The sequence below is a fragment of the Arvicola amphibius genome, chromosome 12 (assembly GCF_903992535.2).
Source record: "Arvicola amphibius chromosome 12, mArvAmp1.2, whole genome shotgun sequence".
Classification (NCBI taxonomy): domain Eukaryota; kingdom Metazoa; phylum Chordata; class Mammalia; order Rodentia; family Cricetidae; genus Arvicola; species Arvicola amphibius.
This window is the reverse complement of record NC_052058.2, coordinates 84569284-84596376: the sequence shown is the minus strand read 5'-3', so window position 1 is coordinate 84596376 and position 27093 is coordinate 84569284. Positions and strand designations below refer to the sequence as shown.

At 47.0% G+C, this 27093-nt stretch overlaps 1 protein-coding gene across 7 annotated transcripts in view; it reads right to left on the bottom strand.

Moving 5' to 3' along the window:
• The window catches only part of Nav1 (neuron navigator 1), a 244968-nt gene that overhangs the window by 49559 nt on the left and 168316 nt on the right, over nucleotides 1-27093 (bottom strand). The window lies entirely within an intron of this gene.

The following is a 27093-nucleotide window of genomic DNA, read 5'->3' as shown; positions in this document are numbered from 1 at the left end:
TCCAGGGAAATTCTGTCCCTCTCTGTGACAAAGTCGGGTACCGTGAGTGTTCCCCAAATGACTCCATACACTTATTCAGGCTGGAACAAGATGGATGTAATTGGATTAGAGGTAATCGATATATTTTATTGGGATTTTCATGTGGCAGAGGGTAATTGCAGGGTGGCAGAGGACAGACAGAGGAGTGAGAATATAAAGGGAAGACATGAGAGACTGTTTCCGAGACAGAGGTTAAAGCTCTGCCATGTCAGCTGGCAGGGCCAGAGCCCAGAATACAAAGCAGAAAGCTGAGCTCTTCCACGGGAGTCTCCTTAATTAGGACCAACTGTGGGTGAGGAATGCTGATTCCGCTGGCCACAATTTGCTGGAGTTTTCTCTAGTTTCAGAGATTTCCCTTTTTGCCCGCCTCAAGCCTTTCCTGGTCTACTTCTTTTACTTCTTTCAAAGGGGTAGGGGTGAAAAAAACAAATCAAAGCATTTTCCTGTCCCGTTCAAGATGTTTTCAAGTCAGGAAATCGAAAGCCTTAAAAACTGGAAATCCATTTCAAAAACTGGCAAAAATTCTCGGGGATGCCGTCAAGTTCACCTCCAGAGCATTAAAGGAGCAGGCTGCAGAACACGGAAAATGTGTTTCTATCTCCTCTGGGTTTCAATTACTAAAGTCAAATTAGTGTTTGTCTTAGCCTCAGTTCCCCCAAGGATAAACACAGAATTCAACTCCTACTAACCAAAATGCTTAGAAAGCTGAACAACAGGAAAAATGTGGGATTTTGGGGTGAGGGAGGTCAGGGTCTCACTCTGTAGCCTGATTCGTCTGGAACTCAGAGATCTGCCTGTGTCTCCCTCCTGAGTGCTGGGATTACAAATATAGGACAACAGGCTCTACCATGAATAATGATTTTGGACTGCTGACCAAGAAAACATCTTCATTCCAAAGGCTTGGAGCCGACACGCCCCTTTGTTTCTAACGAAGATGTGCCGTACTACAGACATCTGGGAGGGAGGGGCATGTGTGACCTGGGCTCCCACGGTACTTCCTGTCCCGTCCCACCCCACCCACATGTCCCTGAGTCCCTGAAAGCCTTCCTCGTCACAGTGTGGCCCAAGCCTGAGGTCTCTGGTAAGGTGAAAAGGAATGATACACTGTTCGTATTTCCACATCTCTTGCAACCCACAAAGTAGTAAGTAAGAAGCAACTGACAATTTGAAATGTAGAAAAAGTTCAGGGAAGGGCCTAGCTTCCTGTGAGGGCCAGAAAGTAATGATTTTGGCCTTTGCAGGACACCGGGATTCTGTCACACTTATTCAGACGTAGCATGAAGGCAGTCAACGAAAACCTAGAGACAAAGACATGCCGCCATGTTCCCATATAACTTTACTTAATGACACTGACATTGAATTTCATATTTTCTTATGTCACGAAATTGTCTTCTTTTGATTTTTCAATCATATACAAATATAAAAACTCTTCTTAGCTCTATAAAGCCAGGCAGTAGGGCAAAGTTTGTCATCCCTGAAACAGATCCAAAAAGGACCCTCAACGGGGCATAGTGGCACACACCTGTAACCCTAGCACTTGGGAGGCAGAGACAAGAAGATTGCCTTGGGTCTGAGGCCAGCCTGGGCTTCATGGCAAAATCCTGTCTTAAAAAAACAACCCAAGAAACAAACAAGAAGCTCTGTAAGCTATAATGGCTCCACAACAGACAGACCCGCAGGAAAGTGAGGCCCTTTAGCTTTCTTCTTTAACTCTTCTGATGTCTTTCTGACCTGAGCTGTCCACGGATGCCAACAGGACGGTAAGCACCAGTACTGGCTCCATCTGACTCAGGGACCATAAGGGTAGGGGAGGTGACAAGGCAAGAAAAGAAGGACAAGGGCCTTAGTGTCACCTGCACCTTGCTGCCAATCCTCCAATCCAGAGGCAGACACCAGCTCAGCACAGCACGGAAGTCAAGCATATTTGTAGCTCCCAGAATAAATCATGTCGGTTGACAGGGACACAAATCCTGCTACACAGACAGGTTGGAAGAAGTCGTGTAGACCGCACATGCCCTGCACATGCTCCTGTTACACATATGGCAGCAAACAAAGGCCCTCGATATTAAAAAGCTGTCATTCATCTACACAGCGCACGTGGGTTAGCTCAGGGTGAGGAGCAGGAGGAGCAGGCGGGACAGGACTTGGGCCCTCCATTCATACTCCTGGCTCAAGAACCCATGCTAAGCATCCACTGTGAGCACTTCTGGCAGCTCCAAAAGCTCCAGGCCAGGCTGTTGGTGTGAAATGCTGATCTGGCAATAAACACCTCGAGCCTGGGAGCTACGCTCTGAGGAATGAGGCTGCCTACCACAAATCCACTGCCAGGCGCTCCCTTTGAACACACCACTCCTTTTTATTTTATTATTTTTTTATGTCTTTCTATCACAGCCAGTCGACCCCCAAGGATTTGCACTGCCACCTTCCGTCCCATTTCTGTTAAGAGGTCTGTCTCCCACCCTCCATCCCGGTGCTTCCGTTCGTGTGGAACACATCATCCTTCTCCTCACCAAGCTTCCTTGTTCAACCAAACATTTTTGTATCTTGCTTCCAAAGAGAGAGCCTGAGAAGCACCCAAACGTTTCTGCTAATAATTACTCTAATGCTGTCCACATTTAATCTACCAAAGAATAACAAAATAAGGGACATTTTTTTTTAAAAGCCAGCAAACCAGAAACAAATTCCAAATTCAAAAACTTCACAGAAAAATCCTGCACGCTGACATCTCGAGCTCGTTTGCGTGCCTGCTACCATATGAGCGGACAGAGCGACTCGTGGGACAGAGGGAGCAGAAGTGCCTCACCAGGTTGAAGGCTGGAAGGGTAGGGTGTCTGCTGAAGACACCGACCGGTAAGCAATGTGAAAGTCTGATACTGTGGAGTACAGCTAAAGCGAATGCCATCCAAACTCTGGGACTCGCCATAACCACAGAGTTATTGAAGTATTTATTGCAAGTTAAACTACTTGTTTTCCATGTCAAAAACAACAGGGAGAAACCAACTCACTACGAAACGCAGCCACTTCTCACAGGAATTTACTCTCTTGAGACGTCTCAGGAGAAATTCAGAGAACAACCATGGATGAAGACCGTCACTGTAATAAGTCAGATACGGGGTCACAGAAAAGACATGTTGCCTTTTCTCTAAACATAGATGGAAATAAATATTGCAGACTGGCAGAAGACTCGTAAGTGAAATAAAAGATGAGGACACTTTTCAGCTTACACAAAAGTTCCAATACAGCCTGTGTAAACCTCACTAGGATGATTTTGAAGTTCTGACCCCTGGTGACCTTGGCGAGAGCTCTTCATTACCAAAACGTCTGCAGTCTCATTTAAATCCCAGGCTTCATATACCAATCATCATATATATCAGTAGTGGCCCCAGAGATTGAAGTACAGGATAACAACCATTTTCTCTTTTTGTCCTCCCACAAGGAACTATATCGTCAGCCACTAAGGAGCCTCAGTGGGATGCCAGGATGTTTGCAGCACTTTGTTATGGGGTAAATTTACTGTTCGCTCAGCTGGCACCCTGATAGCATTATCTCAAGAGAAATGATGGAGGGGAGGTAGGAGAATTTAAGGACACACTCCACTTTGTTACTGAACTGCTTTTTCATCTATGCGGACTCAACTGTCAAGATTTCCATTGTAGCAGAGCAATCCACGTAAAAGTCTGAGATTGCTTTGTGGGAAGTTGCTGTCCACTTAATCATCAGGCAGGCTGAGATCTGACTCAACATTGGCTATTATTTATACCCACCCAGTCAGGCCTAACCAACAGAACCTCTGCGCTGCTGGAGAAAGATGAAGCGAGTCTACAGTTTTGCTCAAAAGAATCATGGCTTTGTGGGAAAGCACCTTAAATAATGCAGAACTCAAGAAGGGGACCAGGGCACTAATGGGGCCTCAAAAGATCTTTGTATCCACATTCCCCAGCATCAAGGATGCTGAAGTCTGGGTGATGGGTCCTCTGAATCCTGGAGTCCCTACAGCTGTCTAACTACCCACTTGTTTATCTTCCTCTCAGCTCGCATCGAATCAGCTTTCTGCTTCTCCACTCACAAATGCACTTTGGAAACCCAGTGATTATGAAGTACTCACTCACTGTGAAGACTCTCCTTAATATGATGCCCTTTATAATGATCTATGGCACTTATTTTTGTTCAAAGAGCATGCATTTTACATTATATTTTCTGCGGAATTGCCAAGGTATATGCTAATTAATGCAAATATTATATTTTTGTGATTATCACCAGATATCACTATAAAAACAATAGTTACCATATGCTTGGCATTTATATATGTATGCCCAGCACTCTGCTGGATACTTATACATATATGCATACAGATGTACAGGACATATACAGCTTCATTTAATTTTCATATAGATCTTGTGATAAATATTTTACCTATAAGAGGATTGAAATGTAAGAGTTCTGTTTAAGGTCACATAACTAGTAAGAAAAAAACCCACAAGCTTAATATAAAATTGATCCGGGTTTTTAACCACCACATAGCCTCTAACTATTCTCACCATCAGACAGATAACTTAAGTTAGGGGTGGTCACAGAACAGCAAAACCAAATTAGGCATTTACTTGGATCACTGGGGGAGATTAGGCGATTAGGCATCACTTCTGAAGTACATTTAATAGGCAGCTCTCCATTGCCATTCCACTGGAGAGCGAAGACCACTTATGCATCTCTAGGGGCTCTTTGCACAGAGAGCTGGTCTCCAGGTCAAATTTAATTTGTATCTTCTCTGTCACTTGTACACCGAACCTCAGCTGTCACTGATATTTGGAATTCCAAACTGTGAAAAAACAATAAGGTTAGTTCCCAGATTTAAAAAAGTCTGCAAACCAAAACACAATTTGCTTGAAGCAGTGACATGCTCTTAATAGCAATAGCAGGGCTTTAACAAAAAGAGGTTGTAGGATTTGCCATGTTAACTTGACAGAAGCCTTCCATAGTTTCCAAAGACAAACCCATGCGTGTTCTCAGACATCATAAAAAATCTCAACGCCACATGCCTGTTGTAGAATGGAAAGAAAGCCAACTGGTGCTCAGGTGTCACCTGAGTGCGGCCATTGCTCCTAACAGACAGCATTTGACAGGCAGGTCACTCTTTCTGTACCATTCTATTCTAGCATCTTCCTCCAAGGAAAACTTAGAGAGGAATTACCAGGTCCCAGAGTTCTAAGTGCAACCTTCTGGAAACGAAAGCTTTGCACAAGTCTCCAAATACCACTCTCCTGTGGTTAGGGAAAGAGGAAGTGCTGGACAAGTCTCCACAAGTGGGATCACAATATGGAGATATCTGGTTGAGGTCAGAGTTTTCTCTGTTTCCTGGGGAGGAGGAAGGTATGAAGTGAACCAATGGTGTCACTCCACACATGGATGCAACCAAACCCTTCCATGACCATCAAGAACTAGCTGGGTCGCCTGCACCTCGGTCCATCAAGATTAGGCCAGCAAGAAACACAAATGGTTCTTCTGCTTTTCAAAGTCTTGTGTTTTAGGAGCTTCGAATACTGTTAAGCAAAGCTGTCAGTGAGTTCACTGCCCACAGTTTAGGCTTTGGGTTCAACTTGACAGCCCTGCTTCCCTACCACAGGAAGTCCTGCCCACTAGCTTTCTATCTCTTTGTCTAGCAATATCCACTGGCAATTGCTCATTGGTCTTCTTGACTCCAAGACAAGGTTTACCTTATAGGGATGCAAACATGAGTTTTATCCAGATTTTGGGAGATGATTCTGTATCAAAAAGTAGCGGTCCATGAGTGGGGCCGAGGGAGAGATGTTTATGTCTACCTCCTACCCTATGAGAAATCCTGCCAAGAGCTCAAGAGGAAATGAAGATTCTTGTGCCTCACTGGGTGAAAATTCGTTTAGCAGAAAACGTACCTGGTCAGTTGATTCTGAGGAACACCTTTGGTGACTCTACTGAAGGCTTAGTTTAAGAGAGGAACGAAAAGCTGGATGTGGTGGGTGGCGCACGCCTTAATCCCAGAACTCAGGAGGCAAAGGCAGACACACTTCTGAGTTCGAGGACACCCTGATCTACATGGTGAGTTCCAAGACAGCCAGAGCTATCTAGTGAGACCTTGTCTCGAAACAGCAACAAAACAAAAACCCAACCAAGTAAACAAAAGAGCTGAACTACAATGTGTGAACAACTGTGGATAGCAAGACAATACCCAGGGCAGACCTTCAAAGAAGCCTCTAGAAGAGTCGTCCCTTCAGGACTCTTGAGAGGAGTCAAGATTTTGGCGCAAGAGTAAAGCCACAGGTGCAGGCTGCTGAACAGAGAGGGATTATGGGGATTGCTTCCTCCTCAGAACACTGACATCGCTTGTGTGCCGCTGAGAACCAGAGGCACAGCACTGTTGTTTGTACAGCAAGCGTGTTTTAACACACCGCTATGCCACACCCGCTGCAATTACTGCCATCCCAGAAGGAAACCTCAGGGCAGGACAGAGGCCTGTTCTGGTCAATGACAAAGACAGACAAAGGTGCTGGGTGGGGTGGGGTGGAGCAGGATTGCTTAGCTTTGTTCCATTCTCATAGTCCTGGAGAAGTCTTAAAAAACGGCTGGATGTGGTCTGGAGGAGGGAGTTTTCTTCAGGGTGAAAAACGCAAAGAATTTCTACATAAGGAGTAAAAGGAAGGCAAAATGCTGACTTAAAAGGGAACAGCAAGGAAGTGGGGTTTTCGAGGGATTATTGAGAAGCCCGATCCCTGCTTGGCCATAACCCAGGATAGCATCAGCCTGTGTCTGCAGAAAGGGCAAAGATTTAGCTATCAGAGGTGGGAGCCATGAAACACTTCTAGGGCCCCACAGAGCCACTTGGGAGAGGTATATAGTTATACTTGGTAGAAATAGATAACAAGAGGTGGTAAGGTAGCTTTGTTTGAGAATTAATAAGGCAACATGAAGGATTCAGGGAGCCATGCTTTTCATGTGTCTGAAATATAATGTTGACGAGTAGGTAAACTCGAGAAAAAAAGTCACGAGGACTGAAGATGTACATACTCCCGCATAAAGTCTACGCTGTGTTCTCGGCTCTGTTTTCCCTTCGGTCTTCAGTTTCTTAGAACACCTCCCCTTAGCAGTTTGAACAGTTATGGGGCAAATTTCTCATGGTAAAGCCGCTCTGCTTACACCCTATAAATTATTTTTTCCCCATTTAGGATCTTGTTTTCCACATCAGGTAGAAAAAGAATTTAAAAAATTTTTACACTATGGGTATTTTCCCACATGTAAGAAATAACATGCGGAGTCCATATTTTCTCAAAACTCGCAAGCCATACCATCTTGGTTCTTGCATTACAGCCTCTAAATGAAAATCAAATTAAGGCTGACACCGAGGCACATGCTTGTGATGATGCCTCCCTGAGCTGACCCAGCGGGTTTGCACGTTTGAGGTAGCCAGAACTGTACAGCAAGACCCTGTCTCAACACACACACACACACACACACACACACACACACACACAAACAATGTGTGAGAAAACTGGTTAATATCATAAGACAAAATAAAGTTCCCTCCCATATTAGAAATAACACGAGCTGTAGTATTCCAATAGACCACAGGCTTAGAGCAGCCAGAACAAGCCACGGTACGGTTTTGTTGGATCCTGAAGTTCTATTACGTATGAGCCACAGGGAGAGAAGTTTGCAGCTACATTTGGTTGTATTACTTTTTAAATTTTTTATTTCATGTGCGTTGGTGTTTTGCCTGCATGTATATCTACATGAGGATGTCAGGTCCCTTGGAACTGGAGTTACAGACAGTTGTGACCTGCCATGTGGGTACATGGGAACAGAACCCAGGTCCTCTGGAAGAGCAGCCAGTGCTCTTAAGCGCCGAGCCATCCCTCCAGCTGCATTTGTAGGCCACCCTCTGATCTTTCATCTGTCTTTGCTCGTTACTTCTGGCCTCTTCCACATACTGAGCTTGGCTTCTATTCCGACTCTTCACTGGACTCTGTCAAAAGGACTAGCAAAGACCTATATACTAATAGATGCCAATCCAGTCAGGACATTCTAAGTACATCTTTCTGACTTCGGGGTTGCATCTGACACTCTCAGTCACCCCTTGAAATTCTTCCTCTGCTCACCCTAGTGGCAGCATTCTTTCCCTGTTCCTCTGTGTCCCAATCCCTTCTCTTTTTTTGCTTATGCACTAAACTTTGGTCTTTCGTTATATGTGGTTCTTGACCTTATTGATTGAGCAGTGCTGGGGACTGAACCCAGGTAAAGGGTCTACCACCATGCTACATCCCCAGCAAGCCCTCTCCCCCACTTTTGAGATAGGAACTTGCTGTATAGCTCAGAGTGACCTTTGACTATGTATGTAGCCCAGGCTGGCCTAGGACTTGAACTCTGAATCTTCCTGTGTCAGTTTCCCATGTCCTAAAATTAAACATATGTAATCTACCACACCCAGTTTGAAATTCTTCCCTCTATTCTCCTAAGAGTCTTACCCACTCCACTGGCAACTGGCAACATGATGGGAGAATATTTTTTTTTTTTTTTGAGGCAGGGTTTCTCTGTAGCTTTGGAGCCTGTCCTGGAACTAGCTCTTGTAGATCAGGCTGTCCTTGAACTCACAGAGATCTGCCTGTCTCTGCCTCCCGAGGGCTGGGACGCGCCACCACTGCCTGGCTGAGAATATCTTCTTATACAGAGTATGAGACCGGGTGGAAGGGTTTGGCTCAGTATCTATCTGTTGTTGACTCTGAATCATTGTCCATGTAAAAATATTTTCTTCCACACAGATATGGTTAGAGTAACTACAGTGTACATCTCAGGAAAGAACACAGCTCAGAAAAAAAATTTGCTAAGTGTTTTCTTCATTTTAACAGAACTTCTAGCTTTCCTTCACATTGTTTTTTGGGTGTTCACATGGCAGCAAACTATCTAATCCTGCCCAATGCTTTAACCCAGTGGCTTCCGTACTTGAGAGCGCCAGACCAGCACCTCGTTAGCACGAGGTTAACAACAATAACCACATATATTTACTTGCTAAATAGAAGCCAATCCTTATGAAGTTCCCAGGGTATTTCTGGAAAGTCTTTCACATAGTGGCTCATGTTAAAGATGGTACAGTAGAAACCGGGTCTGCCATATCTGTTTGTGAGTTCAATTACTTGACCTACCTCAAAAGCCTCTGAAGACCCCGAGCTTCGCCATTTCTGGGGGAAACATTTCTGCTGCCTGGAGAATACAGTTTTCTAAGCTGAGCACTATCATTTGAAGGCGTCACTGCATAAGCACGGTTGAGGTAACACAGCACCCGAGTCTGTCCCCTAATAAGGACGTCTGAAAGACACACTAACCACTCTTCACTCCCAGACAGTAGTCAAACATAAGGTCACTAAATTTTCCTGTCGTACACTGGATAGTGGGATTTAATTAAATAGAGGCTTCTCTAGTTACTCAATTATGGGCTGAAATTTAATATGGAACCACTGCTTCTGCTTTTTACATTTATAAAATGTGCAATGAAGCCCTGACAGGGGGCAGTACTGATGCCACAGCGGCTCTGAAACAGACTATTTAGAAACTATGACACGATCATCATTTTTGCACGAACTAGGTACTCCTCCTCTGGAAAGAAAATCATGAGGGACCAGCAGAATTTTCTTTAGTTGGGGGAAGCAAATGATTTCTAATCCATTCTCACGTCCTGGACAGATCTGAGATACTCTACAAGGTAACCTTTAATTTGAGCCTCCCGTCACCCAAAGCACAGCCCATACATTCTTTCCTAATGTAAAGATTTCCAATAACAGCATCAAACTAGCAGTTAATAATAGGTCGCGGCATGTAAATTACAGTGGTCTCCAAAAATAAAGCTTCATGGGGGAAAATTTGCAAGTTGCCACTGTGAGGTAGACCCAGTAAAAGAACAGCGCCCTCACACCACGGAAATCTGGATGTCTCTGCGAAACTGGCAGACACAAACACCAAGAACACAGTCCTCAGAAGTGATATTTTTAAAAAGTGTATGTAACCCAAACTATGCCTTTTCCCTACCTCACCACTCTGTCTCCCTGTCCTGGTGCAGCCTCCCAATTAGGCACCCGGGGCTTGTTCAGGAGCCTAAATTTCTCTTACATTTCCAGAGAGCAGTGGGAGAAACAAAACGAAGACAAAGCCGAATAGCACCTTACCTCAGTGACCGGAAGCATTTGCTTCTTTGTGCCACAAGCCCACAGGGCTCACATGTCTGAGACACTGAGAGTAAGGGTGCTTGTTAAGGGTTTCATTCAAGTGCTCCCCCAAGAAGCCCTCTGGAACTAAGCATTCTCAACAGCTCCCTCCCCCACCACGGAGCCCCCCCCCCCAATTCCTTTATCAGCCCCACCAAGGCACACTGGGCAGGTTTCTCCAAAGGAATCCATTAAGAAATTCCATGGAGGAGAAAGTTCACTTGTCTCTGTAACCAGGTCTTAAAGAAGCCAGAGTCTTCAGTTCCGCTATGGGGAGGGGGGAGGGGGGAGGGGAAGATCGGTGATCCGGCCCTGGAGGGCATTGTAATTTTTATAGACCTCTCGCCTTCATCTTGATTTCAAAACCAAGCCCCTTCTTATCTTAAGTCATTTAGTTCATGCACTGCTTGCTCTCGGTGAAATATCTTTGTTGAGGGCTCTGAAGGTTTTCACTTGAGAGAACAGGACAGCTGAATGCCACATTGTGTATAGGGGCCAAAGGTCAGTGTTGCAGCAAAAGCCCCACTAATGCATTGTGAAAGACCTTCATTTTCACCAGCGAGTTCTCTATGCATGTGAAAGTAAGCACATCCCTCACCTAGGACAAAGCTTCCAAGAAGAGGAATGAAAACAGAAAGGGGTCTTAATTCTTGAGCAATAAGTGAGTGGTGTAAAGAACTCATAAAGAAACCAGGTGTTCGGGGGAGGGAAAGGCATGTTTATGCCTCAGGCGGAGCGCACTGCATACTCGGAGATAAAGGATGAATGGGAAGGAGAATAATAGGAAATTGGAAAAATGTAAACTTCTCAAACTCGCATCAAACTACCCACCTACACACCCCAGATTCACCAAACAATTCCGAAAAGCAGATGTCCTACACAGGCTTAGACAATCACTGTAGAAGTCCCTGTAGTGCCCTACAAATATGACTACCTAGTCATTTTTGAAGTGGTGTTGGCTTCTAATACTCCATGATAGCAAATGGTGTATTTGTGGAAAGTCCTTCCCGACATATTTTTTAGTTATAAAGAATGCATTCTCTCTAAATGTCTTGCCCTCCCCATGAAGCGCTCACCTCCCAGCAGGAGCCTTCACCCAGGAAAAGACTTAGGGCTGGAAGCTTTGACTTGGTCATGGACTCCATCAGTGGTAAGTTAGTGCTGGATCTCTAGGAGCTCCACGCCTACACTTCAGCATCAAAAATGTCCTCCAGTATGGGCTGAGTGTAAGGCACTGCCTGGGCACGTGCTTAGCAAGACATCAACTCCTTCCTTCCCTGCTTCTCCAGGTCACTATATGATGCTTTCTTTCAAAGTTTCTCCTGAAAGCCAGACATGGTGCACGAGCCTGTAATCTAAGCACTCTGAAGACTGAGGCAGGAGGATGACAATGTCAAGACCACTTGGGTTATGAGTGAGATCTCCATCTCAGAAACAAATAAAAAATGACTCCTACCTCACCTACTCCAGTCAAGAGCAAGAACAGCTTTGTTATCTAAAGATACCTATCTTGGGAAGAAAAATAATAAGTTTGAGAACACAGGAAATGAATGGCTAGGAAATTACTTTGGTATTAACAAGCTTTTAGGGGGGGCAACTATGAGTAAAATCTTTTCTGAGGCTTTGGGATCTGTTTGAGCTTTTGGCATAATCCTTGAAGTCAGAGGAAGGAAGACTGAAATTAAAAGAAAAAAAAGTTAATCAAAATCAAACTAGTTTTGTTTCTGGAGAGGATTCCTTCCTGCCATTGGCAGGAACAAGAATATCCTGCCCATCCATCTCTGCTTGGTCATTTCCACTGCGCCCTCCGGCACCCCAAACATCTCTGCTTGCCTTTCTGAGATCTGGGAGAGCAAAGTCCTAATGGGGACTCCACCTCTTGGAGGTGGCCCCTGGACATCAACCAAGTGTCAGGGTTGTGTAAATATAAAATTCCACAATTAACACTTCAAAGAAGTTGAAAATGGACGCACTAAAAATAAGTCCTCTGGCCCCACCTGGGGAGATGAAGACAAAAATGCGGGGGACAAAGACCTAACCTTCTAGTTTCCAATCTCCTGTTAAAGAAGAGGAAATCGTTTACCTCGTCCAACCTTGTCCAGTCAGCAGGAATCCCCTGCTTTGGCTGGCAGGGTCCACCTGCCACTCCTCCTTCTCCCCTCCCTCCAGGAACGTCTGATTTGGACCATTTTCCTCCAGTCTCAAAGCACCACTAGTCTGGTAGGGACGGACTCTTTTCTACATTGAATGTAGCAATGTCCTTCCCAGCCAAGAGCCTCAGGCACTCATTATGTGTAAAATCCTCACAGCCACAAGTCCTTGTACAGCAAATTACATGAGAGAGACGCCAGGGAACCTCAGAGCCTGCAGCTCAGAGTCCTAGAACCCGCAGGGGTTTCTGCTGCTTTTCCAACTCAGCTTTTCACGCTCACATCCACAGTGCACCATATCCACTGCCAGTTTTAAAAGGGGACGGGATTTTAGTGATGGGAGGCAATGTGAAAGCAATAGCTTTCTTGAACTTCAAAGTCTCCTCTGAACTGTAAGATTGAGTCAAGTTGTCTTAGCAATTTCAATGTTTTTCAGTGTTTCTGTGAATCCCAATGTAGCTCTGATAAAAAAATAATTTTCTTTGCATTTCATAATTAAATTATGAGTGGCAAAAACAGACTTAGAAATGTGCCCAAATCTTGGAAAGGAGGTGGTGGAAAGAGAGGAGTTACAGTCATGGTGATGGTAGGAACAGAGTTATGGAGTCATGATGATGGTAGGAACAGAGATGCAGGCGCACCAGAGATCGGTCTCTCTGCAGCTCCTACTTCCTGGGCAGAAACTCAGCTAGAGATGGGGCAGTGGGTACATGTAGAGGGCTCTGCTGTATCCAATGCTCAAGCCATTTCTTCTTTCCCTCCTTTTCTTTGTTAAAAAAACACCTTTATTTTTAACTTTTTTTAGGCTGGGCTTGAACTCCTGATCCTTCCAGCCCAACATCCTCTCTGTGCTAGAATTACAGGGGGTATGCCACCTGCCTGGGCATGCAAAAAACCACTTAGAGAGACAAGAGTGACATCTACAACTCCAATTCCAGCCTCTGTTGCTTTCAATATATCCCTCCCTGCTTCACCTCTGAATTTCCCTGCTAACTACAAAGGGTCAGAAGTGGGAGGAAGGACATGAGGCTGACAGATATTCCTAATATTCTTGAATTTTGGGGCTGAAGTCATATGACCAGCATTATTTTATTTGGATTATCTGGATTTTATTTATTTTGCTGGCAGAACTGTTCTGAGTCAGAATTGGCTAGCTTGAATTTATAAAACAAAGACGGAATAAAGCCGAGGTTTGCCAGAGCAGATTGATATCTGAAATCCAGGGCTTCTTTTGGGCGTTCCTACAGGCTCATCACTTCTCTGTCTTAGGAACCTTTGCCCCAGAGGCTGGACACTCTGGGGAGCAAAGCTACTTTTGCAGCGATTAGTTCTGTGCAAATTCCCAGAATTAGTTTCTCAGAGCAGGAAAGGTCCCATAGTAGGTTGTGCATGAATAAGCAATGATACCCTCCCTCCCGCAGGGGCTCATGGTAAGTTTCTCAAATAGAACACGTGGTCTCTTTTGTGCCCTGGGGTTTTGAGACCAGGGGTGGAGTTTGATAGAAGATTCTAAGCTCGCTGGTGTGATGACAACGGAAGGCAGTATCCCAGAATCCATCCCCCTCTTCTAAGCATGGTACATGCCACACGCCAATGCTCCCTCCAGACCACAGTTCTGCCTGGATTTCCTACAATCGAAAATCCTCAGAATAGAAAACCACCTGGGATGTAAATACAAGGATCACATAGAGATAGAAGAAATTTCCACAGAAAATGTGTAAAACAGGTGCTAATACTATACCCTCCTCCACATTTAATTTCTAAGAGCAGAGGAGGAGGATTCTTAATGAGATGGGGAGAAATAATGAGTTAATGTACCGCTCACTCTAGCTCAAAGGCAATCATTCTAAAATGCACCTTGAATGCTGAGGACCGGGCCTCAGTGAGCTCTGCTCATCCAGAGCCACCTTCCCTGGAAACCGTAGCTCACCATTTTCTCTGAGGTCTGCTTAGTGTGAGTTAGGAGGCTCCTGCAGGGAGTACTGAGGCCAAATGTTGGAGGACCCACTCACAGGGTGCGGGGGGGGGGGGGGGGGGGGGGGGAGGGGGGGCTGGAGGGAGCTCTGTGTCCTGGAAGGAGCTAAGGATTAACAGTCCCAACAAGTATTTGAATGGATTGACAACTCAGGGCTGGGAACTGCAAGGAGGATAACCTGGAATTTATGAGATATATTTGAATGTAATATGAGACAGGGTTTCAGGACGGAACTTTTCCACACAGGAGCAAGGTCTAGAATGTGTACCTGGCAACACTGTTGCCATCTAGGCCACTGAGCCTGGCAAAAGAGTCCAGAAACCCAGGACACCAGAAGTAAACCCCAAGTATGTTTTGCTGTAAGGACCCACTGGTAAAATACTATTGTCTGAGTGCAGGATTGAACCCAGGGCCTTTCATGCTAGGTGAAGCGCTGTCCACTGAGCAGTGACTCCAATCCTCTGTTGTTAAACCTGTTAAAAACCTGACAGCTTTAAAACCACACAGTTGGCAGATCACCAGGATCAAAACCCGACCAACTAGTATAGACTTTCAAAAGAATTTAAAATAACGTGGGGAAATGTTCCATGACTGAAAAATCACTTTCACACACAGACAGTCTGTGTGTTCACAGTAACATATGCAAGTGTCCTGGGCCCTCTGCCACACAGCCTCAGGAATGGGGGTAGACACAGAAGTCAACAGTGGGAAGGGCTTCATGATACTATTTCTTTACACACTGCCTATTGATCCCATTGCCCTGTAAACACTCTAAGGTGTACTGAGACCCAGAACTGTACCTCCCTCTTTTATGCTGAAAGCCTTCCATCCTCCAGAACACTCTCCTCTGACTTCTCTGCAATCCTCCTTTGAACACTCATTGCTCCCTTAGTGTACTGCTCCTTAGCTTGGGCATGAATGTTTTTTCATTATTTCTGACTTGCTTGCTGCAGTGTCCAGCTCCTGTTACTCCTGATGTCAGAAGTCGGCACGTACCTCCGTTACAGGTTGATCTCATCCTATTGAGGATCAGATTAAACAAGGCAGACTTTCATTTCCATTGCAGGGATGAACACAACTCTTGACAGAGGCAGGTCATTAACAACTGCTTGCTGGTGGGTTTTCTTCACTTTGTGTATCTGCCGTATTTCAGCAGGCAGGATTTGGACCAGACTGAACACTTGGTCCCCACTTGGGTCCCCATTCGCTGTTTGGGGAGGATTAGATGGTGCAGACTTGCTGGAGGAAGTACATCACTGTGGCGAGGGGCTCTGAGATTAAAAGCCTGGTGTACTTTTCATTTCTTAATCTGTATCTGCTTGTGTCTGAAGATGTGAGCTTTTTATAAGTTGCTTTGGACATGGTGCTATCCCAGGAACAGAAATGTGATACAATACGCGATAAACCAACATAAAGTTGCCATGTAGTATGATTTTTTTTGGTAATGTATTGTACCAGTGTTCACAATATCATCATAAGACACACAGATGTCACCTGAGTAAAAGTCTTTGGACCCTATGAACTATGACTGGTCAAAACTACCACCATATCTTGAGTGACTATGGAAAGACAGATATAAATAGACTTGTTGGGAAGCAACTTCTCAGGAGGTTGGGGAATCTCATTAGCAGCTCTTTTTATTATAGAAAGTGACCATCCCTAAGGGGATCTTACTTATTCTCAAGTCTATAGAGAGCAGCATGTCCCTCCACTTTGTAGAGAGGAAGACTTGTGGGGCCCGTCGGAACTGGGGTTGAATTTCTGCTTCACCACTTAACGGCTGTGACAGGAGACAAATGCCTTCCCTGCCTGAACTCGTACTCCTAGAACAAACGGTCATATCACTATCACCCTCGGTGGTAGTTACAAGGAGTAAACAAGATAACAGTCACAAGCCACCTGGCTCCATCTCCAGCAAAATGCAGGTAGGTAGATAATGCCCTTCTGTTCCCTTTATTTCACACACATACCTACCACTATGCAATGGCACCTGCAGCAATGAACACTGAGTAGGAAATGTAGTTTAGAAGGGCTTTTCAACCTAGGCCTCCTGTCAGCCCACAGCTGCTCAAGCATTTCTTGACCGAGCTCAACACGCTGTGTATCTGTGTGCAAGCACACACAAGGAAAGAAGTGGTGAGCTCAACACGCTGTGTATCTGTGTGCAAACACACACAAGGAAAGAAGTCCTGACAAAGGGTCTCGACTTCTTTACTTTAGAGGATTTCTCCCCCAGCTGGGTACGGTGCACACACCAGTGCACACACTCAGCGCTGGGGAGGCTGACTCAGGAAGACTGTGAGTTTGAGGCCAGCCTGGGCTATGTAGTGAGATCATATCTCAGATTTTTCCTTTTCCTTTTTTGGAGATGGAGAGAGTCTTCAGAAGTCTTTTAAGATTTAAAGCGCCAGCCACAAGTTGAGCATTCCCAGGAAATCCCCGAAGTTAGAGTCATCTGACTGTGCTTTAATGTCGGGGGCAAGGACAGTTTATTACTTCCTGAACTTAACTAGAGATGACACTGGTCTCTGGGCCCAAAAAGGACAAGCCAGTGGCATTATGTAAAGCTTCCAGATGTCCTGTGTCACATCATGCTCAGATCAGTCATCAGTCTCAAAGGGTTCTGCCCCAAAGGCTGAGTCTGTACAACTAAGGAAGCTGCGCTGACGGAGGACCAGGCAGACAGTACGAAGGACGACACCCCTCGTGACCCTCCCCTCTTCCAAAATAAATTCATGTCCGTTTAGAAAAGTCTTATTTTTCTTTCCAGGTGCAGTTAAAATGCCACCTCCCCTATGAAGCCATTCATAGCCATTTCAAGGATGATACCTCCAGAGATGGCCCCTTCCTGTGTGCGGTCCACACTTCCTCATCATACTGCATGCTCTGACATCGTTTGCTCTTGTGTTTCTCACAGCTTGAAATGTGGGAACGTTATCAACTCTTAAATTTGCAGATATTATTATTGTATGTGCGTGTGTGCACCATATTGGGAGTGCAGGTATGGCCATGCCAGGTGAATGTGTATTTATTATTATTATTATTGTATGTGTATACTATATGGGAGTGCAGGTATGGCCATGCCAGGCGAATGTGTATTTATTATTATTATTATTATTATTATAATACTATATGAGAGTGCAGGCATGGCCATGCCAGGCAAATGTGTATTATTATTATTATTATTATTATTGTGTATACTATATGAGAGTGCAATTATTATTATTATGTGTATACTATATGAGAGTGCAGTTATTATTATTATTATTATGTGTATACTATATGAGAGTGCAGTTATTATTATAATTATTATGTGTATACTATATGAGAGTGCAGTTATTATTATTATTATTATTAATATTAATAATAATAATTTGTGTACTATATGGGAGTGCAGGCATGGCCATGCCAGGTGAAAGCATACAATGTGCAAATGGAGGTCAGAGGACAACTGAAATCAGTTTTGAAAACTGATTATTTCCTTTTACCTTGGGATTCAGGAACTGAACTCGGTTGGTCAGGCTTGCATGGCAAGTGACTTTATCCACTGAGCCATCTTACTGGTCTGTGTTTATTAATTTCGTCTGCTTTCACCGTAAGACTACAAAGCTTCTGAAATGTGGGGCCTATGCCTGCCTCGCTGCACAGTATCACAGTGTAGTGCCTACTGTCACACTCGACACCTGAAGTGCTCACTGGGGTCTGCAGAGTAAGCAAACCACTTGATAACTTAAATCTAAGAGCTTTGGGATTCAGCACAGTAGCCGGCACAGAGTTATTACACACAGTAAATCCCGAATGAATATTTCTGCTTGAAAAACAGATCACTTTTAAGAATAGATTATATTTATGTAAGTTGCCATTAAAATTAAAAGTATACAATAAAAATGTAGAATTTAGATTATTAAAAATCTAAAGGTAGGCAATTAAGAACTTGAGTAGAAATCAAAGATTCTAAGTCAAGGAGATGTTTGGACTATTATACCGACAAGCCCCATCCTCAGAGCCCCAGCAAGCTCTAAGGAAGGGAAGGATGAAAAAGAAGAAACACAGGCTGGGCATAGTGGTGCACACCTTTAATCTCACACTCAGGAGGCAGAGGCAGGCAAATCTTGGAGTTTGAGGCTAGCCAGGTCAACAGAGTGAGTTCCAGAACAACCAGGGCTACACAGAGAAGCCCTGGAAAAAGAGGAGGAAAAACACAACCTAAAGAGTTGTGGAGATCTGGGTGGGTGGAAGGGACCTTACCTGCCCTTGTATAAGTTTGTGTTTAAAGCACTCCACCCTCCATATTATCTCACCATCCTTCCTGCACCTCAGTGAGGTAAATAAGAGTTATGCCCATTTCAGAAAAGGCAACTGCAGTGGACTAAAAACCTCTGTCCCATCACAAAGCCAGTCAGCAGTGAGGTGACTTACAAGAAGTCGGGTGAGTTGACTCCAAATGTACAACATTCCTGCCAGAGTTTCAGGCTAACCCAAGCTAACGAAGGACTTTGCTGAGGCTTCCAATTAGCTTCAACTTCAGAACCTTACTTAGCATCTGTAGGGGCCAGGATTGGTGCCAGTGAGAACAGTCTCCTGATATCATGGTCTTTAGGGTTGCTTCTCTAGCCATACAGACCTGGATGTGATGACTGGTCCCTCCACTGTGATCTTAGACATGTCTGCCCCCCCCCCCTCCATCTCTTCCTTCAATTTGTGAGATGGAATGCTAATAATAGAGAAACACCCTACACGGCCAAGAAGATTAAATGGGTGTCCATAAGGCCCTTAGCGTAGGTAATGCTTTACAGCACCACGGCACAGTATAACGAGGAAAGGTGACAGACTCGTAAGTTGGAAACAGATTGCTTCTGCACTCAGTTGTTCTGGTTAAGTTGCTCCCTGCTCAGCCCATTCCTCCCTTCTCCCCAGGCTTCCAAGTCTGGGCAGAGGCCTTGCAGGAAGAGGTTAAGCTTGCAAATGAGGTTTGCCTGTGGTGTGCTTGTCTAGCCTCATAAAACCCCTTAACGAGAAGCAGCTCATCGGCTCTGTTGTCCCTAGGCATTGGTCCTCTCACACAGACTGAGTTTGTGCCAAGCCAAAACTCTGTCCTAGGGAGTTGCTGTGTTGCTCTGTGGTTTGTGCGAGGCACATGCCGTGAACAGGTATTACCTCACCCATTCCCAGGCTATCCCTAAAAGCCACTTCCTGGAAGGAGTCGGAGGGCTGAAGGGGATATGTGGGTGGACTTCAGATTTCCTGTCTGGAAGACACAGGAGGAGAGAACAGGTCTCTCCAGGAGACCCTACTGCTTGGGGGTGTGCAAGACTTGTTATGGACATATCATTCCACAGCAGAGGCAGCAATCCTGGGCATCTACTCTAGGGTAAGGAGGCATGGGGCTGGGAGCAGATCAAAAGGGCTTCACGAAGCATTTGAGGGCCAATTAAGTCATTCATCTTGTATCCCACAGCCTCCCCATGCTATCTATCTCCTGAGCTTAAGGGCAGCTGGAGCATGCAGGGAGAGGATCTCTTTGATCCCCTACTGGTTTCAGCTAAACACCACCATTTCCAGGAAGTTTCTGGTTCTCTCCAGAGAAAAGGCATGGGTTGGTTAAGCTCCCCCTCTGTGGACTAGAGCCAGGCTAGTTAAGCTTTATAACTGAAGTGTAGCAATTCCAAGATTGACCTATGCTTTACGACATCCCCTCTCTCCTTGCCTACCATGCACATTCAGGCTGCAAATCTCGGCTTGGATGGAGAGGAAACCACAGGCTGGCTTGGCTGCACCCTGGAGAGGTAGGTATAATGAGACCTCCTTTCTTTGGGTTTTGGCAGACGGGGTCCAGCCCAGCACACCTGCCCAGAAACTAAGCCAGGTGTGTACTCAACAACTGTTGCCTCAGGGAAGGGCACTAAGTTGGGCTACAAAGGCCATGTTCCCTTGGGGACAGGGTGACTCTTCTGGAGTGGCATTGAGCCAAAGAAGGGGACAAGAAAAATATCAACTGGGGGGAAAAAAGCTTGTACCTAGAGAAGGTGGCTGTGTAGGAGGAAGCTGTGATGGGTGCTGGGAATCGTCTGAGATTGAGGAGAAGCAATGGACAAAGCTCAGAGAGGAGGCAATGCTACAATTTCACCAGGGCATACCCCATGTGGAACCTACAGAGTAAAGGGCGGCAATGGCGTTGGAGCTTGGAGATTATGAACCACACCTTCCTTCCACCTTCTCCAAGAGTCACTGAACTGTACACAACTTGGCCCAAGGTCTCAACTAAAGAATCCCTGGAGGTCACTAAATGGATATATTTTTCATTCATGAACCGCCTCACCAGCTGTGGGAACAACCTTCCCTAAATCCCCTACATCTCCAAGGCTCTGCAAGGCTGATGCCTGTGTACTGTAGCTAGGGACCAAAAGTTCTGGGGCCTGCGCCCACAGTTTCACAGAAGAAAACAGGGCTTCATTCACTTCTGTGTGAAGCAGAGTTACAACCTGGGGCTCCCTCTAATGAATCATCGGGAAGCAGGAGCAAGTCTCTAGGGGGGCAAGTCTGAGCTCCCTCAGAGAGTGAGGGGCAAAGCATGCAGTAGGCGTGGGCACTGCACCTCGCACAAGGTTCTCTGAGTCAACCTCTGGCCCCCCGACTCCCCTAAGTCTCCCAGGTCTGAGGGAACCCAGTGCTGATCTCGGATTGATAGCCTAAGATTGGGGAAGTTCTCAAAAAGCCCAGAAAGTCCCGGCACTGGCTGTTGTGATGCCCGCATCTCTCGGTTTCGTGTCCTTTCCAAACCATCTCAAGGAACTTAGGGTGGTGGTGCCACAGTCACATTCACCTCCCCCTTTCAGGGCAGCCTCCTCACGTGCCGTCCTCACCTTACAGCAGAGGGCTGTACCTCACAGTGTGTCTCCTCAAATCACAGGACGCTCAGATTCTTACTCCTCCCCAGAGCACAGATCCAAGGGATCCAGACAGCTGTGGGGTCACAAATGCAATGCCCCCTCCCCTCCCCCAGATCTTCTCCTTAGGTCTCCCACTACCTCCTTCCCGAATGGAGAGCCCAGAGTTGCGGGGTAACCTTGGCTGAGTAGGCCAGGGCTGCAGGCCCCTCTCCAGACACCCGCCCTGGTCCCTGAGGACCCTGACCCGGCTCTGCAGCCGCAAACCGCAGACCTCCGAGTTCAATCAACTTGTGCTATTGTCTGAATTCGTCCAGATCTCCCCAACTCAACGCTCCCTCTCCAGAATCCTCTTTTCATGCATCTCCCGGACCCCCAGCCCCAAACAGCAGCAAGCCAAACGGTGGGGAGCCAGAGTCTCTGGGGCGCTAGCACTCCTCGTTCTGGCAGAGGAGACCCTCCTCCTTGCCGACCCCATACCACCGCCCCAAGGCTGCAGATGCAGGAGCCAGGAAGAGTCTTGAGGGTGGGGATGCCCTAAACCGACTCCAGGCTTACCTGCGGGGGAAATTCGCTGCCCTTCCCGACCTGGGCAGGGGCAGATGAAGCATCTTCCCCGGCTCAGGAGACCATTCACTGGGTGAGCAACCAGTACACCCGGGACAGCCTTCGACTGGCACGCGACGGGCACCCCAAATCGTAAGAGCCGCCGACCACGCGGAGGGGCGGACGCCGAACCGGTCGTCGGCTCTCTGCTCCCTTTTTCTCTGCACAGCCGGCCTAGTACTTACGGCTCCAGCTGTACTTAAAGCGACAGAGCCCAATTTCTCTGTCGCTGACTTCTGTCCCGAGCCCCAGAAAAGCAGGCTGCCAGCGGGCTCTTTAACGCCCAGAGCAGGTAGACAAAGAGCTACCGCAGCCTCTACGGTTTCGGTGGCCTCAGCGGCCTCAGAATCCGGAAGGTGCGGAGGTGGTGGGGGTTGAGGGCCTCGACCTCCACCTGGGCTGCACCAGAGTTAACTCCTTGGATGCCTGCAGCGGTCTGGTGGAAGGCTCGCCTCACGCGGAAGGGGTCGAAGGGGGCGTGAGCAGCTGGGCATTTCCGAGTGTCCCGGGCAGGGAGCGGAGGTGGTGCACCGGTGGGAAGGGATCAAGAGGCCTGGACAGGACCTCCCCGCAGAGGGGTCCTTCCTAGCTTATTCCTCGCCCACTTAGGTTTTTACAAATTACTCAAAATTGGCGTAGTGAATTCAAACAACCATCCTTGAAACAAGATGAAGGTCAGATGGGGCTCCATATTTCTAGAGGTTGGCTCTGGACCGTTATGCTAGGGGTGGGGTAAGATAATACAATCTCTCCCTGTTCGGGACACGCTTAAGGGGTGGGACGAAAACAGATTTCTGGTATTCCAAGGACGAAAGGTGAGGTGAGAGGTGTGCTTGCGTTGGAAGGGGCTGGGTTGGGAGTGGCGTTCAGTTGACGGTCCCCAAGGTAGAGTCAGCGCCTCATCCAAGAGGCATTTTCCGCTGACAGATTAGGGAGAAAACGATCCCAAGACACCCGTCTTTAACGGAGGGCATGAAAAATAGTGGGATGGATAGCAGGGCTCAAATCTTGGAATTCTTCTGCCCCCGGGGGCCCAGCCGCAACACCTGACCTTCTTAGTCAAAGAGAAAGCAAAGCAAGTCTGCGTACAGCCCCAGTTCTCAACCTGTTGGTCAGGACCCCTAGGGGAGTCGACCGACCTTTTCACTCAGACCATTAGAAAACACAGCTATTTATATTAAAATTCATAACAGGAGCAAAATCACAGCTATGAAGTAGCAACAAAAATAATGTTATGGTGGGGTCACAACAACACGAGGAACTGTATGAAAGGGTCACACGCAGCAGTAGGAAGGTAGGGAGCCACTGATATAGTGGATGCACGCACTGTTTCCCCTGCTCCCTCCAGTCCTCAAGCCTTAAAGGAAGAGTGGTTGAGTCTCCAGCCAGTTGTGAGCTGGGCAAGCTAGGCAGATCGCATTTGAGAAATGGATGAATTCTGTCTACAGTTCTTCCTTTAAAAGCACCACGATGAGGCCGGCAAGATGGCTCAGTGGTAAGGTTTTAGCCTCTTGCCAAGCTTAGACTGGAGTTAATTCCCTGGACAGCCATGGTAGAAGGAGAGAACAGACTGCTGCAAATCCTTCTCTGACATCCACACATAAGTGGTGGCACACACAACCACACACATATGCGCACACACACACATCAATAAAATTTTTACAAGTGTAAAAAGCCCCATGAGTACTGAGCTAGGATGACTGTGAACCACAATGCAGTGGTCCCTGGAGTTTGAGCAGCGCTGCAGGACTGATCCCCTCTGTCCTCTTAGACCCCACAGCATCTGCTTTAGGAAGGAGTGGATTTACATTCTGAGAGCCTGCCTCCTCTTGGCCTTGAGGAGGGTCTGACTGGGCTTTGAGTTCTTTCACCTTAAAGCTGGTCTTTTCCCAGACCCGTGACTGCCCAGGGACACTGACCCGGGGCTACAGCTCTAAGGAATGAATCGCAGTTGTAGGGACCTTTGTCCTTGAATAGGCTGGGCTGGGGGAGGGGAAGGGGGTTTCTATCTACAGGTGCACACCATTGTTAAGTTCTACAAACACATTTAGAGATCCAAGGAGAGGGAACTCTGGGGTGATCCCCCACCTATCCTTCTTAGCGTGGTGGGACAAGGAGACCGTATTACATATTCCAAGGAGTTTGGGTGGTGCACTTCTCCAGCACACCAGATTTGTAGGAAGTAAGAGCTAGGCAAACGGTCTCTCTAATGCCTTTCTCCATCCTGGATCTACCCTGGCTCCGCATCCTGGTACCATCCTGGCCTTCTCATCCTCACCGAAACTACATAGAGAGAGAATGAGTACAGTCCCTTCTCGGGGGAGGGGGGGTTCTGGCCCCACCGCTGTGCTGAAGCTGGCCTGGGTCATCTGGGGAACAGCTTATAGCACCAGGAGGGATTCTCTTTAGCCCCAGCCAGCGTGAATCCTGAATAAAATGGCTGTGTCAGCCAGAAGAATGTCATCAGCAGGGGATGTTGTTCTCCAAATCGAGCTGTAGGTTTTCCATAAGGTTTTTTTTTTCTTTGTGGCTTTCTAGTCAGAGCTGGAAGGAGGATCTGAGGAAGGGTGGGGGGGGGGGGGGGTTACTTGGAGAAATGATGTGTGTGAGTGAGTGTGTTGTGTGTGTGTGTGCGCGCGCGCGCGTGCGCGCACACGCACGTGTCTGCTGGCACATACAAGGCATTGAGCTGTCCCTGAGCATTTCTTCACAGGCACCCAGAGACCACAAGGCCATATTCTTCCTCATACCTGGCGGCTTGTCTCCCCAACAGCCTCCTCTGACTCCATCTTCTTCTTGCCCCCAGAAGGACTAGGGGGGTTGGGGGGCAGGCCATAATGTGAACAAGTCTTGACCCGCCGCTTAGCCACAAGGAGGGGCTCTCAGCTTTCTGGTCCTCGCTTAAGAGGATCTCTAGAGCCCTCCTCCCTACGATGGATTTCTGAGCTGTGGGACTTCGGCTCAGTCTCACGGGAGACTCCCTCTGTGTGTTCCTCTTTCCTCCCCCAAGGGGAAGCTGCACCTCACAGCATGGCGTACCTGTTTTTCTGTGTAAGCTAGTGTGGGCTTTTACAGAGGAAGAGGCATGGCTCCAGAGGCTTCGCTACTTAAATAAATAGGATGCAAATTAGCACCTGCTATTTTCAGCCCACAGGTCAGGGCACTTTGGTAATTGGACTGCAGCATTGAAGAGGAATGCTGCCTGGCTTTTGTGAAGTCAAGAAAGCGGCCTTCCCTGTCGATGGACCTACTCCTCCTATTCCTGGCCTTGCTCATGGCAGGGGTGCTGCAGCAGAGTGGGGTGACGTGGTGGCCCTGGCTACAGAGGAGGGGCATGAAGGGGTGACTCTGAGTGCTTCTTTCGGAGAGAAGGGAAAACACCTGCTGAAAGGGAGCTGGGTACCAGGCACTTTTCCAGAAAGAACTGCCAGCCAGCAAGGGTGAGAGGAAAAAGGCCTATGTGTGCCAGATAGACGCCCTCTGTGCTCCTCTGGCATCCCTCAGGAGCTATGACCTCATTTATCGCCCATGCCAGCAGCATCAGAGGGCCTCTTTACAAAGGGGAAACTGAGGTTTGGAAAGACTGAACCATGTCCAAAGCAGAGCAGAGGGCCCAGATTCATGTGCATGAGCCTTTCAGCGGGCTCCTGAGGATGATCTGTGCTCCTTGCCCCCACCTCCCTGATCCTGAGGATCCCTGACAGGTGTTTGGGCCCAGGCCTGAGTTCCTCTTAGACAATGTCCCCTTTTCAGTAAAGGCACCTAAAAGAGTTTCTGAGTGGTTCTAGTTGTGTCCCTGACAGTAACCTCAGAGACTGGCACGCTTGATTAGAACGGGGCAAGCAAAAGATAGTGGTCAGGTAATATGGCATGCTCTCCCTTCTAAGGTCACTTGTCTAAGAGTTTCTGGTGCCTCGTATCACCTATCTGGGGTCTGACTACATACCTGATTTCTACTTTGTCCCTTGACCTGCCTGATTTCTTCTTTCTCACCAACTCGGAGGCTGTGGAACTTCTCAAATGGAAAAGCCCTTCCCACTCCATAGGTCCTAGCCTGTCAGAGAACCCCACGCCAAGCCTGTGGGTGGTTGAGCACGGAGACTACTCCATACACTTGAGCTAATCTAGTGAAAGCTTTATTTTCCTTTTTTGTCATTTGTTTGAGACCGACTCTCACTGTGCACATAGCTCAGCCAGGTCCAGAACTCACTATATAGCATAGGCTGGCCTTGAACTTGTGAGTCTCCTGTCTTAGCCTCCTAATTTTAAAATGACAAATGTATGTGCTAATATGTACAGCCACTGGTAGTGTCTTGGCAGTGACAGGCATTGAGTGGAGTGAGAAAGAAAGAAAGACTAGAATGAATTCTTTTCTGGTTGGCTAGGGAAAGGAGAGGAAGGATTTGAGAAAGGGACTCAGCAAGGGGACCCCTATTTCCATACCGTGGTAGAACTGTTAGGAAAATTTCTGGCTACATCCCTAATGCTACTTCAAAGGCCTACCCCAGATCTCTCAAAGGCTCTCAAATCTTGATTGAGAGAAATATCTAGAGTCATGGAACTTGCTCTGTATGTAGCCCAGGCTGACCTCAAACTCACAGAAATCCACCTGCGTGCACCACCACTGCCCAGCCAGTTTCTTGTCTTAAACAGCCTAGCAATCTAAGGCCAGGTAGCTTTTGCTACACTTTCTTTAGATCATTCATGGCCAGGAGGGTTCAAAGAGTGGCCTTAGGCAATCTGCCCACAGGTGCTGGCATGATGATGTCGGTCCTAGCTCAGGAATCACGAGTGAATCTCTTGACCTGTTGGTTATGTCTGAGGTCATTCATAGCTCTTGGCATAAGTTTTCCTTCTCGCCTCAAGGTCCAGACAGCTTCCAGGCCTTTTCTGGAGGTGGTATCAGGGAGCCTGAACCAGGTTCAACTCAGAGATCAGAACTGAAAAGACTTGAAAGGTCATTGTGCCCAGCCACAGCCCTCCTACAGATAAGACCCATAAAGAATAATCAATGTGTGTGGCATTCCTATGCAAACACAAGCTTCTTGATTTATACATTAGGGTTTCTCCAGACAGTAGTATCACTTCTGCCAGATCCCTCCACAGGGCCAGCATAGGGCACATAACGAAAGGTATGGAAGGCCAGTCTGTGGAACAGTTTGAATGGGGGCATTGAGAGCCAGCAGATGCGTAGTGGAGAGTTCCAAAGCCCT